Genomic DNA, 19351 nt, shown 5'->3' on the forward strand with positions numbered 1-19351 from the left:
CTCACTTTACTGAGCCTATAGTTGCTTTGAGACGTTAGCTGCTTGTGTTCTGGGGACATAATCTAAAGCCAGCTCACATGGGAAAGTCAGTTATTGCCTGTCCATCCTATGATTTGGACTCTTGGAAACTTTATACACAAGAAGTCACTCATTAGTCCACTGACTTAGCCATATAGGTTCTTTCATATCTTTCTTTGGCTGTATTTACATTTCTCATCATTGGTAACAGTTCAGCAGGGCAAGAGTTTCATGGACTAGAGCACTAGATGGAGATAGGCAAGTTCTGGGTCAAAGCCTTAGTTCTGCATTAGGCGTGAGATAGAATGAACCTGGATTGGAATAACCTGGATTCTAAGGTTGATTTTTGTGAAGAACTTTTTCTGTCTAGTTCTTAGTTTCTTCATTTGAGGAATAGAGACTGAACAAGGTGACTATACTTCTGTCTTGCTTGGAAAATCCTCTAATGCAATCCTGAGTCCCTCTTATCTATGTCAATATATAAAGCAGTGAGTTCTGTATTAGTTTTCCATTTATGCATAAGAAATTACCATAAAAGTCATGCATTATGACAATGTCCATTTCTTATCTCACAATTCTGTAGGTCGGAAGTCTGAACAGGGATCTCCTGGATTTTTTGCTGGATGTCTCAGAAGGCTAGGACTGGGGTTGAAAGTTGTCTCATCTGGGGTTGAAAGTTGTCTTTCAAGCTCCCTTGTTGCTGGCAGAATTCAGTGTCTTGTGGTTGTAGAAGTGAAGTTTCCACTTTCTGACTGGCTGTTAACTAGGGCCACTCTCAGCTCCTGGAGGCTGCCCTCTGTACCCTGCCACGTGGCCTTCTCCACAACATGGAGTTAGCTCTTTTAAGCTCCTCAGGAGGACCTCTCTCACTTTGCATAACTTTGACCACTTTTAAGGGCTCACCTGATTAAGTGAAGCCCACCAAGTATAATTTGTTTTGATTAGCTCAGAGTCAACTGATGAAGGATTTTCTTTCTGCTATATACTTTCTGCTATATAATATAACATCATAATGGGAGTGATATCCCATCATATTCACAAGTCATGTTTATAACCACATGGAGGTAATAATAAGGTGTTTACACCAGAATGTGGGAATCTTGGGGACTGTCTTAGCATTCTGCTTTCCAAAGAGGATCTGGGTAGAGGGAACCTCAAATCTTATTTGGTAATAGAAACCAACAATCGAAAGTTACTGGTTGATCATGTTGGAAAAGATTGTGTTTGTGTTTTGGCTGCCTAGAAAATTTGCATAAGAGCCCAGATAACTCTAGGAAAAAAAAAAAAAAAGTATGTCAAGTTCCTGGAAGCTTTCCTCTAAAAAAAAATAATGTTTTGAGAAATTCTCGTTCTGGATTCAGAATGTCTATACTCTGTTCTCCCTCAATAAAGGCACTATTCAGCAGGTAGGCCTCTTTAACCTAAGCAGGCTCTAATCTAAGAAACTTCAGGTTCATTTGGTCATATAGAGATGGGACAATTAACTTCGGAAATACATAGATTATAAAAAAAATGAGATTTTACTATATGCCCCATACTGAGTCTAAGGGTCAGAGTGGATAATGTTGGAGTCTCTGAAGCCAAGAAAGCAAATGTTATACCTGTTCCAAAAGAAATTAAAATGACAGCGCTGTTCAGTGAGTCAAATCTGTGAAATAAATTAATTCCCCAGCTCTCGCATGCTCCCAAACCCGAATCTTCTATTTTGCTGAACTTTTATGCTGCAAAACCCAGAGCTAATAAAATAGGAATTGTATGTCTTTATCTTAATCATGATCCAAAGCTAAAACATATTTTATTTCACCGAAATAGTATTCCAAACCAGATTTTGAATAGTATCACACCTATTAAGGTAGGTAGATTTTACATTCTAGTCTTCTGCTAGGGTTTTGGTAAATTTGGTAGAGTTGCCAAATTTATTATCAGCCTGCAGACCTTCCGAAAAGCACATCAGGGTGATCAAAGACAATGAAATGCCCTCAATGAAGTTGATCTCAAGGCTTTAACTGATAGTGATACAGGAAAAATGATGTGGGATGCAAGAGGATGACCATGTCCCAGGTTTTCTTTGGGTTTCTGGGATGTGCCCCTCCAAGTGAGGGTACTTGGCTTCATGAAGGAAAGAATTCAAGAGTGAGCCATAGTTGAGTAAAAGATTTATTCAGAGAGATGAACGCTCCATAGTCAGAGTGCAGGCCATCAAAGCAGGCAAGAGAAAGGCTGAGAGGTGTAGGGTTGGGTGTTTAAAGTAAAAGTAGATATACACTCCATAGGCAGAGTGCAGGCCAGCTCAGAAGGCGAGAGAGAGAGAGCAACCACAAGGCACAGTGTTGCTACTTTTTATCTGCTAACAAGTGAGAGGATTATTCCAACTGCTTTGGGGAAGGGGCAGGGATTCCTAGGAATTGGGCCACTGCCCTCTCTTTGACCTTTCATGGTCAACTTCAGAACTGTCATGGGGCTTTTGGGTATGTCATTCACCATGCTAGTACATTACAGTGTGTATCAAGTAGCTCAAGGTCAAATGGAGGTCAAATCTCATGCCATCTTGGGCCTCAAGGTCTATTGGGAGTTGACTTTTCCATCATCTTGGTGCTAATTGCTGTGTCATTCTCTTAATGGCTGTGTCCTGCCCCTTTCTTTCCTGTCTCAATAGCAGTCTCCTATTTCTCATTTTTCATGCCCAGCTTGGTGTAATACAACTGGAAACAATTAACTCAGCAAATTTATTACAATTCTGTTTTGTTCATGTACAGTATACTTTTTTTTTCTTTTAATCAGTACGTAAAAATGGGAGTGGAGTAGAGAAGAGAGGAATCAGGTGAATGGTTTCTGTCGCCTGGTGAAATACAGCTGGACTATTGCCCTCACAGGCCTTCTGAGATGGCCTCTCTGTGGAACAAAATATTTCCAAATAATTCAACAGCACTGCTCCTGTACATCACAGCTGCTATTTCATCTCTTCACCAAGAGAAGACACAGGAGGAATTTCAGCCCATCAGGATCTATATTATTTGGAAGATAAACTTCTGCAGGCAGGATAAATGCAATCTCAGAGGGTGGGTTTGCAGTAAGACTAGAAGAGGAACGGACATATTGGAGGCTTATCTATCTGTCCAGATATGGAATGTGCATTATTTCATTTATTCTCACTGATAAACGTAGGGGGTTCTCATGTTATCGAACAAAAGTTCACATGCCTGATGCACAGCGAGGCCAAATAAACCGAAACACTGGAATTTGGAGCAGAGAAAGGTTATATTGCAGGGCCGAGCAAGAAGGACCAGTGGCTCATGCTCTAAAAACCTAAACTCCCTGATGGTTTTGCAGGAGAAGTATTTATAAGCAAAATCTGGGGTGAGGGCTGCAGGGTGTGTGACTTTCTTCTGATTGGTTGGTGATGAGGTTGAGACAGGAAGGAAGAGGGCAGGGCACAGCCATTCAAGGAATGACACAGCAGTTAACACCAAAATGGTGGAAGACTCAACTCTCAGTAGGCCTTGAAGCTCAAGATGACAGGAGACTTGACTCCCGGTAGACCTTGAGCTTCATTATATGCTCATTATAATCTATTAGCATGGGAAATAACACTCCCACAGGCGCCATGGTAGTTGTCAGGCTGACCGTAAAAGGTCAAAAAGTGGGCGGTGGCCCAATTCCTGGAAATCCCAATCCCTTCCCCAAAATAGTTGGAACAATCCTCCCACTTACTAGCATATGAAGCTACTGAGCCCATAAAAACTAGCAACACCACACCTTGTGGTCTCTCACTCCCTCATCTTTGGAGGTGGCCCGTACTCTTGTCTATGGAGTGTGTATCTACTTTTACTTTAACCTGAGCTCCCAACCTCTACACTTGTGGCCTGTCTCTCACCTTCTGAAACAGCCTACACTCTATGTAGTATGTATCTATCTAAATAAATCTGTCTTTACTCAACTGTGCTCACTCTTGAATTCTTTCCTGTGCGAAGCCAAGGACCCATACTTGGCGGGGCACGTCCCAGGCACGTCCCCGCCTTCCTATCGCCCCACATTCATTTTTCCTGTCTCAAGGTAACCTGGCGATGTTCCAGGAATCTTTGCTCAGCCTGAAGTTAACCTCCTCCATCTGTGGGGAGGGGAAGCTTGCAGTAAGACTGCAGAAGAACTCAGAGATAAATTGTTACCTATATTCCTTGAGGAGGAACCAGGACTCTGCCCCAAGGCTACGCTATTGTTTCCTGACTGTTCCTCCCTGGTCTCTGTATCCCCTCCCTTCCCTGATTAGCAACTCTTTGAATTTGCCCTTTGGAACTCAGGGAATGCCAAGGAGGCTGAAGAAAGCCTATTTCTGACAAACAGGAAGTGGAGCACAGGGAAAGGGTTTGTACCAGGGAGAACCCCACAGGGTCCTGCTCGGTTTCACTAAAATTTTTCACAGATAAGAGAAGGGCTGTGTATCACAGTGGTTTATAAAGCTTGAGTGATGGACTCAAGGTCTTGAGTCAGAAGATGCCAAATGTTACAGACCAAGGTCTAAGGTCTGTGTGACTCAAAAGTCCAGTCTTTATTCTTTCTTTTTTCCTCAGTAGGCCACAGTTCTCTTTCTTAGGGTTTGTTTTTACAGTAATGGAGGGTGTATTTGCTGTCTTGGTCTATAGTGAGTTCTTGAGTGGGGGTTTTCCTGCAGAATGTAACGTTAGAGCATTTGTTTGATTCCTGCTCTTAGCACGCTTTCTCTACAGTAAAATAAGATTTGAGGAGACAAGACATGACGTAGTACGTTTAAGACGAGAAAAGAATTGCAGAAATTTATGGACACAAAGGCTTTAGTGAGCACAGGGAACTATATTCAATATCTTGCAACTTACGGTGGAAAAGAATATGAAAACGAATATATGTATGTCCATGCATGACTGAAGCGTTATACTGTACACCAGAAATTAACACAATTTTGTAAACTGACTGTACTTCAATAAAAATGTATGTATACAAAAAAAAAAAGGGGGCTTTGATCAGATTAAAATGAGTTGTGTGGTGTAAGAAATACCAAATCTGTATTTGGCATGAGGTAAATGTGAAAAGGAAACGCTCAGTGATCTGAGTTCTGGTGAAGCGCAGAGCCACACGAGGCCTCGTAGTCCCTTCTTGTCTGTCCTGAGTCATCTCCAGAGCTTGATGATAGGTAAAGTGATAAACTGGAAAGAGCAGAGCTTTAGAGATAGAAAGGCTTCCACTGAGTCAGGACCAGCCCTGCCTAGCTCCCTGTGTCGTTTGCTTAATCTCTCTGAACTTCAGTTTCCGTGTTTGTCACACAGGCACGACAATACCTACCTTGTGGGGCTGTTGTGAAGATGAAATGTGAGACTGTGTAGAAAACTTCGTATCTAGCGCATGGTGGGCACTCACTGAAAAAGTGAGATCCTTATGTCCAACTTAGAGACACTATAAATTTCAACTAGAGGAAATATATATTAAGGCAAAGATCGAGGGAAAGAGTGGAAGAAATGGTGGGAAAACATTTGACTCTTCCAAACGTGGCTATCCTTTGTGTAGTTGCACCTGTATGTATCTGGTCCTTGAAAGGCCCAGAATCTTAAAATGTCAGGGGTCTGAAAAATCCATCAGTAGGTTCCTCTTGGCTCTTGCAGGCTTTTAGGAAAGGGCGTTTTAGGAGGAAAGGATGGTGAGGAAACTGGGAGCAGGGAGATGAACCCACATCAAACTGAATTTCACCTGCATTACCATTTGCTAAGACCAGCTCTGCTCCAAAAATCCCGTAGTGAAACACGTTGGAACCTGGAGGGTTGCTAAACTTGAATGTGCGCTACTTTTGATTTCACTTTGAGAGAAGGCCAATCAGGGAAAATGAGTCAGAAAAAGTTACTGCTCTGAGGGGTCTGAGCCAAGGCTTTCTTTTTGTTATTACATACATTTCCCCTCTCACAATCATTTCCAAAGAGGAATTTTACATTCAAATGGTTTTCTTTCTCCTGCTCTCCTTGGAACAACGATATATGAAATCATTCCGGGAGCGAGGGCCCCTTCTGTGAGATTAACCTGACGTGTGACAGAAAGAAATGGAAGATAAGAGAATGACATAAAACTCCCCCATTTCTGGAAATGAGCTACGTTTTAAACTGCACTTAGGGATGGGTGTCTAGGACCTTCTGAGTGCACTGCCCAAGCAGTGACTCACTCAGCTTAGCGTGGACACCTGGGAATTTCAGTTCAGATATCATTATGACAAAGTGTAATTTTCCTGGGCTGTGGTGTTCTCTCTGACTCAGCTGACACAAAACCTAGCACATTTCCCCCACTTGGGTCGTGACTAACATACACACTAAATTGAAAGAGTTATTATGTTCTTCCTGCAAAGAAGCCACCAAGGTTCTTATCATTATATAAAGGGCACGTTTGGCAGGAGACATTTACCAAAACAAACAAAAGCCCACTCGTACACCTTCAAGTAGAAATACTTCAGTGCTGCATATGTAATTCCTCGGAAGTAACATAATCTATTAATTCTTTAGATTCCTTATCATGTACTTACTCTCTGTGAGGGAGTTTGGAACTCCTATCAGAACAGTTGAAAATTTGATCATTTGAATGGAGACTAATAAAGTTCTCTGTAAAATGGAAGAGCATGGCCGGAGAGCTTTATTGTGCTAATGGTGCTGAATTTAAGAAGTAGGTTTGTGTGGTTTCCTACCCATGAGCATGTATTATGATGGGATAATATTTTTCAGATTTTTAAAGCTGTGCCTAGTGTGTCAAGAGGTTTAAAAAAAAGCCAGTTGAAAGCAAAGGATTCATAGTTTTGAAAATGAACCAGTTAAATAAATTCAAACCCGTTTTCAGCTAGTCGTTAGCCAAAGTAAGAAGACTCTAAATTAATTGAGCCATTCATTGGGATATTCATAACCGTTGTGGAGATAAGCAAAAATATTTAAGTATTCGATCTGATAATATTTTACTGAATCATTTATTTTTGATAATTTCTCTTTTCCCAAAGCCTAGCATAGTGGGCTACATAGGAGGTACTGAATAACTAAAGAATGGATGGATGAAAAAAGGAGAGAAAATATATTATTTTGAAAAGGAGGCAGTGATACGAGTCTCTTGATCTTGAAGGAAGGCAAAATCCCTGTTAGGCAAGACAACATTTCTTTTGTTAGAACACATACCATAAGGGTGATTTTTGATAATGTCCCTCCCCTTGTGTGTGTTCTGAAAGTTACGCTCTGCAAAACCAAGTCTCAGGAAATTTGTTATTACTCACAACAGCTCTATTGTAGGTTGTGGGGGTGTAGAATAAGGGCTTGGAAAGAGTGAAGGAGAGGAGAGAGACCGAATCAGGAGAGGAGCTTGAGAACTTTTGGCAGGAAGCAGGATTCTATAGATGGCCATGACCCACAATTTTTTTTTTCTCCATGTTGGGAATGGATTGGAAATTTTAGGGAAGTAAAGTCTAGAATTCAAACTTATATTTGCTGTCACTGTGTCTTGCTTTAAGCTCTTCGTGTTACCCCAAACTTAATCAAAAGTTTGCTACACTCAGGTGTACTGGAATAGTGCTTATTTTAGGAAACTGAAGGAATCTATGTTTTCCAGTGTAGGGCAAAGTGGTAGGATAATGGTGGAAATAAAAAGGATGGGAGTTGCAGAGGAGGTGGTACAAGGTAGAGGTTCAGAAACCACTGGAAACGGGACATTTGAGCAATAGGAACCCAGAGGAACCTAAATATACTTTGAGCCTTGGAGATTTAGGACAAGAGTAGCCTGGGGGATGGAGGAGGTGCTGGCTTTTCTTCTAGCCGTGGACATGCACCCATGTCAGTTCGTTTGTCTCTATCAGCTGCTTGTAATCATCCCTTCCCAGGAAGATCTAATGAAAAGTACCTCGATCAGTACAGTTAATCACTGCCAAGGATTCTAGCCTTCTGGCAGCAAAGTGTATTTTCATTTGATTTCCATTTAATTAACTAGTAGCTGATGAATATATTTTGCCTAGAAGTAGGAGTTCTGAATGTCCTGATGATCTGATTAATTTTGGCTAAGGCTTGCCTTCTATATTATTAAAATATATGGTTATTAACTAACTTCTAAATTCTAACACTGAGAGTTTATTACCTGAGGATCTACTTAACAAATCCTGTTTCTTTTGGTCACTGCTTTATGCTGAAAGTGTTCAGGTGCTTAAATGTACCTCAGGCGTGTGTCTAGATCCTAGAAAAAAGCTGAGAAAGAGTATTTTATATAAACTATTTATCCCTGGCTGAAGTTTGAGAAAGATGACAGAGGTGGGGTTTTTGTGTATATTGTGTGTGTGTGTGTGTGTGTGTGCATGTAGGATCTATTAAGCTTTTCAGTTTTCTTCTAAATGTTAAGTGTTCAAGGTGGTAGGCAGGCTGTTCAGTGGTAGGAACCATGAATGCAGGTTTCCTTCTTCTGTTTCCCATTGAATCTAGCACAGAGTACGTGCTCCATAAATGTCTGCTGAGTTAAATAAAAGAGAGTGTGTGTGATCACTGTTTCTTTTGTTGTAGGGAAATCTGCACAGAATGTTGCTTATCTACCATAATAACTTGAGCCTGGTATTTAGGCTGACATTTCTTGATAACCATGAATTCTATAGGAGACACTTACTCAGTTGACTACCTCGTCAATCTTCTTCTACAGAGAATAATGGTTGAAGCATGATGGTTTAGCCAGCAGGCAGCTCTTGAGAGCACAAGAGAATAGACAGGTCCTCATTTTTCTAGATTTCTTCCTCTCCCTTGATTCTAAACTGATCTTCATGCTGATTCGTCCTTCCAGTGGAAGGAAGAACTTAAAACCGGAGTTTGACCACCATTAAAAAGTTTTCTTCTACCATTATATCAGATTAGGGGCATTCTTTATAGAGTTTTAAGTAATTTAGCTCTAATTAGGGGTAGCATATTCAATTGGAATGGAGTTCAAATTGCTGTTCTCAACTCTAGTGGGTAAAGCTATGATGCTCTGAGGATGTAAGACTTGGTAATAAGCTTCTTGCCTTGGAACCACAAAGCAGTTTCTAAAAGCAGGTGGGAGGGGCAGGTGTGGGTTTATGTCTCAAAAAAATGGAAAATCGGATTTTAAAAACTATATTCTTTACACATTTTGAAGACAGAAACCGTGATTGGTCAGATTGCCATAAGCAAATTTCCCCAGTAATATCTTATTGAGTTTGCAATGTAGTGTTCATCACGGGCACTTATAATTGCAGATTTTGTACTACATTATCAACTCTGTACATGAGGGCACTAGTGAGATAATGGAAAGCAGACTCTGTAAATGAATGTTGGATGTTAATAAGAATTCCCACTCATATTTTATTCAATTGTTGAACATCAAACTGTGTTATTAAGAGGCTCATATAAGAGTACATATGGGGAACAGGGGAGAAGTAAGATAACACTGAAACTTATCAAGCAGGAGGAACTAAGAAGGAATTAAGACCCTTTGTATTTAAATCTTTTTAATTTCTTAAAATTTTAGAGGCAATGATATGACAAATGTAATATTCACAATTTTTTTTTTCCTGGAGGAAAGATTGATAGTGGTGTGGTTACTTTTGTATCAGATGGCAGGCCGGGCTGTTGTAGCTCTTTAGCTATTTGCCAGGTCGTTGTTGTAATTACAGCAGCTCCTTTCTGTGCCCCCAAATACCATCACCATATAATACGAAAACAAAAGAAAAGAATAATGCCAAAAATGCCTAGGGGAAAAAAATCCAAGTTAATTGATTTTTCTACTTCCAAAGGAGTTGCCTGGACTAGAAATGAATCCAGAATCTCTTAAGAATCAGTCGAGCGATTCAGAGGTTAAAAAAAAAAAATTGGGGACATTTTTAGAATTTAAATTTTTAATTTCTGACTAATTAATTACCATCCCCATAAAAGAGAGACCTACACAAAGAACTATGTCTTTTTCCCTTTAGCTAAAGGTTTTTAGAGTGAAAATATTCCAACTGGTACAGAAAATTGTATCTTTGTGTCTGTGTTTGTATACACAGGTATATGTATGTGTATGTGTGTGTGTATATATATATGTGTATATGTGTGTGTGTGTATATATATTTATGTGTGTGTGTATATATGTGTGTGTGTGTATATATGTATATATATATATATATATATATACATTTTTCTTCAGTATTTTATCTCTTCTTTCTGTAGACTGAAGATTCCCAGTGGCATTTGCCCTCATGAAATTGCTTTATCTTCACAGCCTAGAAAGCACCTAGGTGATCTCACCTCTGCAGGTCAGAGAATTGATAACTAAATGGTTAGGGATCCTCTGAGCATCTCAGAGGGCAGGTCCCTAGAGGCACGGATCCAGTGGAGATCCTCCCATGACCACGTGCACTTTTCTAAACAAAGTATTTGTCATTGAAACCAGTTTATAAACACTTACCAGCATATTCTGGTAAAGGAAATAATGTAATATATAATAAAATACTAATTTAAAGCAAGAAAGAAGGGATATTCAGCTTAGCAGTATGTCCAAACTCCTTTCTGCTATTCAGTTTCTTTTTTAAGTAAAGCCTGAAAAACATCTTCCCCGTCTTCATATCTTCTGAGTCAGACACACACTGTGATTTAAAGAGCCCCGGCAGGTGCTTGGAGCTTTGGTCACACACGGCCTTGAGCACTTTCTCTGGCTCTTTGAGTCTTGGGAACATGGTTTGTTCCAGGCTTTCAGTAATTCTGCTGACGTCTTCGCAAAATCTGTCTGTCTGTTCCTGCAGGTGCTGGATTTCATTAAGTGCTGACTCTGCCATCTTGGTCATAGGACTTCCCTTGCACTGTCTTCCTGTCAGTCCCCTTTTGATCATGCTTTACTCAAAATCAGAACAGAGATGGGAAAACCAATGAGGAATCGCCTCGTCTCTAAGTGAGCCTGGCTTAAGCTCCTACCTTTCTCCACGTGACCTAGTGACTCAGATATTGTGTCTGATTCTGCATTCTTGTCTCTGGCTCCTCATCTTATTCCCACAGGCCACCCTCAGGCATTGTATATTGAGAAGCATTTCTACATCCTGGGTTGGGTTTCCTCACTCCTCCAGGAAGCCATCATAGTCCTCCCCACCCCAGCCTCTGATCTAGGTTAGGGCGCCTAGACTTTTTGATCCCATCACCCAGTGTTCTAACTATTCATGCTATAAAGAAATTGCCTGTTTTATAGTCTATCATCCCTAAAAGGCAGGGTTTTTTTTAAGAGCAAGAACTATGTCATGTTTTATTATATCCTCAGCTCTTAGAATGCTTCCAGCATCTAGAAAGCCCTCAGCTGAACTCAGTTTCACTAAATCTGGCCTTCCCAAACATCTCTGACGTTTAACAAGATGCCCTAGCTTTTTACTAAAAGGAGCATCGCCTTATTTTTTTTAATGAGCACTTTGAATTTATGGTATATAAGCAGCCAATTACTCACACAAATAAATAAGACAGTTGTTGCAGAATTACAAGGCAGTGGTTTCTCTGTTTTTGACTGGCAACAATCAGTTCTAAGAGTAGGTAGAAGAGAGGTTGGGCTGACCTCCTGAGGACGCACCAAAGTGAGGCTCTGAGGAAGGTGAGGGGACCAAGCCAACACTCCTCTCTCTTTCCAAGTGCCCTGGTTCTGTGGTCTTGCATGTAGACTAGACTTTTTTAAGAGGCAGATTTCGAAAGGAGCACAGAAAGCAAATCAGTAAGGAGGAGGGAGCCAAGGAATCAGCTTTCTAATTGAGTGAAAGAAAATGCCCTGAAAGTACTGTGCTACTTGTTACAGCAGCCGTAGGGACACCCATCAGGTGGGCTGTGACATCTACAAGAAACAGGAAGAACTGACTTCTTTTCAAAGCTGGTAGTATCATCATTCTTGGCTGGACAACTCTCTGCTTGAGCTCCGCATTTGTCTTTGCCTGTGACTTCTCTACTGAGATGAAAACAGCTTCGAGAAACGTAGAGGAATCCTGAGTTCTGGAGCTATTGCCTAGAACTACTGAGGCTGGAGGCTTCTGAGATGCTTTTATTTGGAGACTAAAAGTCATTACTCAAGCCTCATTATGTCGATGCCTGTAACTCAGTGGTCCCTTCCCAGACCTCTTTGAATGTCACCAAAATTGATCATCCACAGACTGTCGATATGGATGGCATGGTGTAAAATGCTATGCTCACCCTTTGAATGCTATTGTGGCAGTAACAGTAATTAATAATAATAATAATGTTTAGCACCTACTATGGGCCAGCTCAGTAATATGTGCTTTTATATATCCTAGTTAATCCTCATGACAGCCTTTTTGGCTATGCATATTTATCCATCTGTTTTATAAAAATTGAGCAATTTACTAAGACTGGGTCATCATTCATCTCACTCTACAATTTGTGTTCTTACTCATTCACCAGGCTGTAGGCTTATGACATTTCTTCCCAACTGGAAAATGGGCACAATTCTAGAATGGTTCTGCTACTATATAATCAGACAGTCTTAGAATAGTTTTTCCTCATATCTCATTACCTTGTAATAGTTTCTCTGAGACATTGTTTAAATCATGTCCCTTCTAGCTTTTTTTTTTTTATTTAAATTTTAGAGACATGGGTTTGTTGACAAAGAAGCCAAGCAAAAAACAAGAATGCAAAAATACTTTGAAGGCAACCACAAAACATTTAGTCTTTGGTTGTATGTAAGAGAATCACTTTGCAGCCCTCCACAGTTTACAAGTGTGTTAAATACATGTCCCATTGCATAGTCTGGTGGTCCTGTGGACAGACCAGATATGCAATACTAGTCTCATCCTAGAGATGAATAAAGTTAAGTTCAAAGATTATTTATCAGAAGTAGTAAATCCATATTTTCAAAAATACATATTAAATGCTTACAAACAAAATCTCTGCTCTTGTGAACTTTTCATGCAAGTGAATGGAGAGAGTAAGGAAACAAACAGATGGGACAGAGTACGATGCTGATGACAAAAATGGGTCAGAGAGGGGTGCTATTCTGAGCTGAAATCTGAAAGCTCAGAAGGAGCCTGCTCTGTGAAATCTTGGGGAATGGTGATGACAGCAGAAGACAGCGCAAGTTCAAAGACCCTGAGCCCAAACTAGCACTGGGAAGTCTGAGAACTAAAGGCATGATGGGAGTTTGGTATTTGGGAAGAAAAGTGGTAGGAATTGCTATCAAAACAGCAAGGCAGTACTTGATCCTAAAATTTTTCAGAGGACAAACATTTCATTCTACATGCATTAGGACCATGAGAAGATTTTATAGGATTAATAGAATAAGAAAAATTCTGTTTCTCCCAAAGATATCTTAAGCACATCTAGACTAGGTACCTGAATCCAACAGAAACCAAAGCTTTTATTTCTGTCCAGCAAGTCTGCTTTGTCCACTAAGGACATTTGGGTGCAAAGCTCATTAGACTCCAGCTGCCCTGACCCTGTTTCCATTTCTCAAATGTACCAAGTTCATTCTCGACTCAGGGCTTTTGAATAAGCCCTAACAAAATGCCTGAAATACAGTTCCTTTCCTTCTGGCCGACCTCCTGTTCACTTATTAGGTCTCTGCTTGAATGTTACCTCTGCAGGGAAGACTTTTTGATCCCTGGACTAGTCTAACTCCTCTGTAGTCATCATAGAGTTGTGATTTACACAACGTGTAGTTACCTGTTCAATGTCTGTCTCTTTCACTAAACTGTAAGCTCCCAGGGATGCTTCCTCTGATATGTCACCTTAGTTCGGCTGTCATCCTCAGTTACTTCACTGAACATGCATCTGGGTGTTGCCCTGGAGGTGATGTGGATGTGGTTCACATCTATAGTCAGCTGAATTGAAGTAAAGGAGTTAAGTCTCAATAATGTGAGTGCTCCTCATTCAATCACTTGAAAGACTTTAAGAGCGAACTTGAGATTTCCCTGAGGGAGAAATATTACCTAGGAATGGAATATGAGCTCCTAGTTCCAGCTTCCCACCCAAAGAGTTTCCAGTCTGCCAGCCTGCCCTGTGGTTTTTGATCCTGCCTGCCCACATAAACCGCATGAACCAGTTCCTTAAAATCTTGTTCTGAGAGAGGGAGGGAGAATGGGAGGGAAGGAGAGAATGAGAGAGATTTCAATTTAAATGCGGGAAAGAAGCATATGGAGCCTCTGTGTGATCCAAACCCAAACTTTCATATGAGTTTCAATCAAAAACAGAAGTCCTTGGCATTTCAAGGTCACGCATGTCTTCAATTTACACACGCACACAAAAAGACCCCCTCTTGCAAAAATATGCCAGCTCAAAGGAATGGCAGGCCTGAAATGGGGCCAGGCTCTGTCCACTTCTCTTTTAATGCCTTTTTCCTACATTCCCTCTTTTTAGATTTAATTTAGTTACTCATACTACAAAGTTGTGTAGCATTTTCTTATTAGGCGAGGAGTATCTGCTTACAGTTACTGGCACTGTCCAAAAGGCCTTTGAGATGAACGTATGCCCAAAGCACACTTAGTAGTTTTGCAGGAGTCAGAAGCCATTCATTAGAAAGAAAAATTAAGCTCTGAGGAGAGTATTGGGCCATGGCTTATCAATCATGAGAATTGATGCTATTATTCTCAAGCTGTTTGCAGAAATGGAGGGAAAGTTATTTGAACACAAATGAAAAATTTAAATTATTTAACAGGTTTTTCAGTTTGACTCTGGGAGGGCCAGAGTTTTTTGACAATGCCCCAGAAGGAAGAACAGCTCCAGCACTGAGAGTCTAGGCTGTGTGAAATGATGAATCCACAATTACTTGGGCTGTCACCATCCACCCATGCTGCTGAAAATCATTTAGCCAAAATAAGAATTAGGATAATGTATGGTTTTGTTTTTACAACCAGGACAAGGAAAGAATTGATCAAGTAGCAGTCTATCAGTCTTGCTCAAGGGCTTGCTGGTTTTTTTTCCCCCTTTAAATTAAAATGAAAATCGTGGAGAATATTGATTGAAAAATCTTCCAAATTCTGTTTAATTCCCAACTCCATCTCCACAGCTGTGATCACTTTTAAAGGTGAAGTTGATTGCTTACTAGCTGTTTTCTTGAGGCTGTTTAATTTTTGACTTCCCCTCATTACCCCTGCCTGACTTCCAGGTAAACTGTGTTGGTTCTACTGTTTGTGCCAGTCCCGCTTGGGCCTTGGAAATAGGCCAGTGTTTATTGAATACCCTTGGTGTCCCTACCATAGGGAATCCATTACAGGGCACACGGAAGAGACAAGTAGTCCCTGCCTTCGTGAACTTGCACTTGAAGGGGGTAGACATGTCTGTATTTAAAAATTAAAATCACAAAAGGAGAAATGACTGCAGAGTCTGAAGATTTGGGTCCCAGGCTTGACTTTTTCTCTAAGTAGCTGCATAGTCTTGGGGAGGCTACTGCACCTCTCCGGGCCTCGGGTTACATCATTTCTATAACTCCTAGGTTGGTATGATATCTTCTGAGGGCAACTGTTAGAAGAGCCAGTGCAGGAAGACACGGGAGCAGTCAAGGTCATGTTGCTTGGAAACAGCTGGCTGAACACAAGTAGGTAAATGTTTCTTGAGCATCTACTGTGTGGAAAGTACTGTGTGTTTCACTGAGGCAGTTTCAGGACATGTAGAAAACATACCATTCATGTCCTAAAGGGACCACAGGATAGCGCTAAGGACGAATAACAGCCTGGGAGCCAGTACTCAGGGTCTGACCTCTGGACTGTAACTGTTTTTGAATCTCTACTTTGCCCCTAACTGGCTGTAAGTGGATAATATAGTTAATTATCCTTTTAGGATAGTGTGAGAGAGTTCCTACTTCATATGCTTATTGAAATGATTCAATCGTTTAATTTATTCAGTGAAAAAATATTTGTTGCATGCCGACTGTGTGCTAAGGACTGTAGTAGATGCTTGGTATATATTGGTGAACAAAATACACCAAGATATATGCCCTCCCATAGCTCAGTTCCCAGGGGAAGAAGATTGAAAATAAATAATCACTGTAATGAGGAAATGAATTATGGAATGCATGATACATTGATGAATGATACGGGAGGTTGGAGGACACGAGAAAAGGAGAGCAGGGCAGAGGGAATTTGGGACTAGGGAGTGGGGAATGGGCTACACTTTTAAATATGGTAGTCAGGGCAAGCTTCACAGACAAAGTTCCACTTGAGCAAAGGAGGTGAGGAAGACTGCCAGTGTATATTTTGGAAAGAGCAGTTCAGGAACCAAAAACAACCAATACAAAGCCCTGAGGCAGGAGCAGGCCTGGCATGATGCAGAAAGAGCAAGAAGGCCAGTGTGACTGGGGCAGCAGAGTGACGAAAAGAGTCTTAGGAAATGAGATCAGGTAGGGAACGAATGGGAAAGATCGGATTGTAGAAAAGTCTTTCAGCTGCAGTAGGGATTTGGGCTTTCTTCTGAGGGTTGGCGTGTGGGACACTGTAGAGTTTCAGTGAGGAGTGACATCATCTGACTTAAGGGTGAAGTACAGCAGTAAAAGTCGGGAGAAGCAGGAGCCAGGGTGAGAGGGAGATGGATTAGGGGGCTGTCACCGTCCTTCAGTCCAGGGAACATGGTGTTAGAGCTGGGATGGTAGTAGAGCAGGTGGTGGAAAGGGGTGGGAATCTGGATTTATTTTAACAAAAGAGTCAACAAGATTTCCTGATGGCTCATCAGTGGAGTGTGAGAGAAAAACACAAGTTAAGGACAATCCATAGCTTTTATCCTGAGTAAAAGAAAAGCATGTTAAAGCATTGAAAGTTCTGAGCACAGGGTTTGGTACATATTAAGCACTCATTTGAGAAATTAAGTGATGTTAAGAGATAACTTGTCAGTCTCCTTAACTCTTTTCATCTGAAGTGTTAATCTAGACACCAGCGACCCAGAAAATCTTCCCTGACTTCCTCTGGGTAAGGTGCACTTTCTCTCTAATTCCGTAAATCTTTCCAAGTCCTCCTCCACATCAACTCTGATTTACATTACAATTTGAATAAAGCACCATCAGAGCCCTCACATTTGCTCTGGGAGATCAGGAAATGTTTTTATGGAGGAAGCAACATTTGAGGTGACCCTTGAAAGAAAGGTGAGGATACGTGGTAGAAGTTGAGGGGATTACACAAACAGCGTACATTTTCATGTTCCCTGGCCAGAAGGATCCATAGAGGTGTCTACCTGACATTTCGGGTTGCCACTGGTGGCAAGCCGGCAAGAAAATCAACATACTCCTAACTTGAGATTTCTGTACCATATTCTCTTGTCTGGCTAAAGAAGGTCGCCAGACAGTACTAGAGGAAGTGATGGCATGCCTCCATCCTGTGAATGCACATTTTATGCCTGTTGCCAGTGATAAGAACAAATTTATGAGGAACCTGCTTGTTGGTGTTTGGCATATATATGTGTGACTGTGGTGGTGATGGCACTACAATACACAATATGTCAATATGTTGTGTTTTTCCGTTATTCCTTACTTTTTCCCATCTTCCATATGGCTCTGGGGCAAGATATGGGTATAAGAGAAAACCCGGATTAGGGTCTGCAAATCACAAAAAGATGTTTAAACCCTAAGATAAGAATGCTGTGTAGTGTTAGCTCATATTTATGTAGGTACATACAACTGATCTTCTTTGTGGACGTCTTAAGGACTGATGACGTATACACCATGTATGTAGCTGTGTTCCACAGAAAACTTTGTTAATGGGCAGACCTAATAAAGGTACAAGTCTTCACTGATTTATGATGTAATATAAATGCTGTACCATTTAAGTTAGAAAATAAAATGCAGATATATGCTTTTATTCACAATATATGCACAACCAAGCCAAATATAACCTCTTTTGAATCTGTTCCCATTGAAGGATTTTTTTTTTAAATACGGAGGAGATAGTTTAGGTTTTTATAAAACGTGAGTTCAATAAAAGCGACTTTCTTTTTCTGATAGCTCACCTTTAGCCAGCAAAGATAGTCCTCATTGCAACAACAAAGAATTTCAAACTGTGTTGAAATTAAGGCTATTCTGTCTTGTAAATCTTTATTCTGTGTTCAATATGTATGAATGTCTCTGGTGTGACTGAAGTTGTAAAAATGAATTTTGAATATTGCTATGAAGATTTTTATGATATAAAAACATTTTTTTAAATGTGAATGTAATCACAGTACTTGGAGGTGGTCTGTAGGGAGCCTAATTATGAGTAAAAGGCAAATAGTGGCATTGATTTCAGGATGGGTGACTTTGAGAAGTACAGAGAAGCAACTGGCATTAGAAGATTTTTGTCCACAGTTCAGGGTGGATCCAGACATAGGAATGGGCCACAGACAAGTCTTCAATTCCTAGGAGGGAAAAGTTTTAACGGTAAGTTAAGAGTCTCATTTTGTAGGAAACTGACATCCCAAGCAATTTATCAGAACAGGGACCGACGGCACATATAGAGTCAGAGGTCAGGCACATATAGCGTGTAAGATAGAGCTGGCTTGGCAGGAAAGGTTATCTATCTCATGGATCAAGAGCGATGCTCTGAAAGAATCCTCGAAGTCTCCACCTACAGTCTGGACTTTTCTTGGGAATTGGGAAAGAAGAATCTGTAGGTGGCCCCAACAATAATAGAGGAAGAACTAATGAGGAAACCAAGATTTCAATAATTATGCTATAAGCTCCAAGAATAGAAAACCTGTTATTCTTATAGGCTGCTGGTGGAAATGCAAATTGATATAACCATTCTAGGGGAAATTTCACCATTTAGTATGTATTAAAAGATAAAAAATGTGCATACCTGTCCCTTCAAATGTTTAATTTTAGGAGTTTTATTATGGGTACATCTTGCAACTACATAAAGATGAAATGTTCAAAGATATTGCTGTTTATAATAGTAAATAGACAATTAACTAAAAGAAAAGGTGGTAATAAAGGAAAAAATAGGGTGATATAAAAACATTTTCAAATGAACACAACTGGAACAGTTTCATCAACACAGGCTAACAGATACTATCAAATGAATTTTTTGCACTAAAGAGAAATGATACCAGATGGAAATACAGACATAAAGGAAATACCACCAGAAATAGCAAATATGTGGATAAATATATCAGACTGTCTTTTTTTCTTCTCTTAATTTAAGAGCCACTTTATTATTTAGAGCAAATTAATTATAATAGATTATGGATATTATGGCATACATAGAAGTAAAACTCATGATAATGGACCAAGAAAGGGAGGTGAGTAAAAGGAGATATATTTATAAGAATCTTACATTATACATGAAGTAACATAACATGCTTTCAAAACATTACTCTATGACAGACTCTGATAAATTAAGGATGCCTATTGTAACCCCTAAAGCAATAATAAACACCATTACCAATAA

This window comes from Camelus bactrianus, chromosome 2, assembly GCF_048773025.1.
Source record: "Camelus bactrianus isolate YW-2024 breed Bactrian camel chromosome 2, ASM4877302v1, whole genome shotgun sequence".
NCBI classification, from domain to species: Eukaryota; Metazoa; Chordata; class Mammalia; order Artiodactyla; family Camelidae; genus Camelus; species Camelus bactrianus.